The sequence below is a fragment of the Triticum dicoccoides genome, chromosome 3B (assembly GCF_002162155.2).
Source record: "Triticum dicoccoides isolate Atlit2015 ecotype Zavitan chromosome 3B, WEW_v2.0, whole genome shotgun sequence".
In the NCBI taxonomy this organism is placed as follows: domain Eukaryota; kingdom Viridiplantae; phylum Streptophyta; class Magnoliopsida; order Poales; family Poaceae; genus Triticum; species Triticum dicoccoides.
Genome location: NC_041385.1, coordinates 749,378,067 through 749,380,175, shown reverse-complemented (window position 1 = coordinate 749,380,175; position 2,109 = coordinate 749,378,067). Strand labels below are relative to the sequence as shown.

The 2,109-nt window shown below is 47.1% G+C and overlaps 1 long non-coding RNA gene across 1 annotated transcript; it reads left to right on the top strand.

Annotated features, from left to right (window-relative positions):
• The first annotated feature begins 319 nt into the window (after positions 1 to 319).
• LOC119278245 lies at positions 320 to 2,103 on the top strand. The gene is made up of 3 exons (XR_005137672.1): positions 320 to 684; positions 1,230 to 1,557; positions 1,960 to 2,103. It is a non-coding gene; the product is annotated as an uncharacterized LOC119278245 (long non-coding RNA).
• The last annotated feature ends 6 nt before the right edge of the window (positions 2,104 to 2,109 follow it).

Here is a 2,109-nt window from a genome sequence, read left to right as displayed (position 1 = left end):
GTCCTGGGCACCGTCCCGTCCGTGCGGAGCTCTTGGATCAATCCGGACACGAATGAGCTAGCTAGCTGGATCCAGCCGGCCACAGCGAGCTAGCTAGCTCCCGGATCCATCCGACCACGAACGAGTTGCCTTCTGGATTGATTTGGCGACTACGAAGACGGAAGCTGACTATGAACACGGAAACAAACAAGAGGAAGAAAAAGACGTGGAGAAGAATATAAGCGAATATTCGCTTTATAGTTTTAGTTTAAAGGTTTGCTCGGCCGCGGTTAAAACCAACCCTTAAAATGTGTTTTCAGTTTCGCAGTTTAAGGGTTTGCTAGAGTTGCTCTAAGACTGCTCTAATTTAGAGCCACCATGACGCGAAGCCCACCGGCGGCTCATCGTTGACACGGAGAGCCCCGGGAGGCCGTACCGACGGCACGCCGCTGCTTGTTCCCACCGCCCCCTCCATCTGATCTCCCTGTCCCTCTCGCCCGCCCGCATTACACCTCCCGCCTCCAACGAGCAGCAGATTCATCAGCAGTTCGCTTTCTCTCCGTTCCGGCCTCTTGGCGCTGACGACTCCGCAAGCGGCGATGGGGAAGCCGCGGGCGGTGCTGGCCCTGGCTGCGGCGGCGGCGGCATTGCTCCTCTCCTTCTTGGCCGCCGCCGTAGGGGGGCAGGGCGCCGGGAGGATCCAAGGTATGGGTGGATGCGCGATGCACCTGATTGGTCTGAGAAATCCGTGGTTTCCATTGGTAGAGAATAGCATAGCATAGCATAGCGGGCAGAATAGCTTCGTCTAGCTCGGGATCTCTGACCCATTTCACTAGTCTGGTCTGTTGTAAGGCCTATTTCATATCAGATGCAAATGGATTATATAGATAGGTTTTTTTTTTTGAGGTGAGATTATAGATAGGTGGAATGGTAGTTTCTGTTGGTGTTCTAATCTACACCCAAGTGATTCGTCTTGTTTCTGGTTCAGTTCTAACCATCTTTTATTAAGCACCTGATGCTATTGACACTTTGTTGATTCAGTCAAGACATGTTTCTTGCTTACAGGGATCATGAATTCATGATTCATGCCATCTAGTCTAGGGTCAGATCTGCACCTTGCTTACCGGTCATAGTATCATACCACCATGCTTTCAATCAAAGTGCTATGTGATCATAAGCAATGCCCTCAAACTTGGTATATTCTTTCCTCCACATTTGGGCAAAACTAATAGATGTCCTCTGGCCAACAGAGTATAGGAAGTGCTGATGATGACTCTGCCAGGGGGCTCAAGGTGTATATGTATATCTATGGTCTCCCTGAAAAATACAACAAGCCGCTGAAGAAGGAACCTAGGTGCCTGAACTACATGTTCGCCATGGAGATCTTCATGGAACAGTTTCTGTTGCCGAGTGTGATCCAGATTTTAATCCCGAGGATGCAATTTGGTTGTATACATGCTATTCAGATGTGCAGCGCAATTGAGCAGATTACGACGAAATGACCTTACTGGAATAGATCAAGGGAGGGGATCATTTCTTTGTCACACACATGACTTTGGTGCTTGCTTCCGTTATGAGGTACAGACACGAGTTCAAATCCTTGTTATGGACCCATCCTCTTATAATAAGAAATTGTGTAATGCTGAGTACATGTGTTTCGAGCAACTGGACAGATCCAATTGCAGCACAGCACATGGGGCAATGGACCTTCTGTATACTCTACTGAATGGGCCAGTCTGACTTAATTACTTCTGTCTGCACATGTGCTTTGGCACTTTGCTTCAGATAATAATTTGTTTTCTTCTCTGAAAGACTGTCAGACTGCTCTTCATACTCATAACCAGCTGTCTAGTTGAAAATAACCACCTGTCATTCCATACCATATTTCCTTCACTGACATACAATGAATCTTGTTGGCTATATAAAGTTTCAAACACCAGTTCTATCTTTCTTTAACAAATTCTTCTAATGTAATTTCAGGAAGAGAAACCAATTGTACGAGGAGTAGGCATGCGCGGGTGTTTTTTGGTCATCTCTTCTCCCATGTATTCCCTTGTGCTCTGGTTAGTTTGAACCTATGTTGCAAGGGGCTGCAATGCCTATCGTAGGCAAAAGTGAATGAAAATTCAG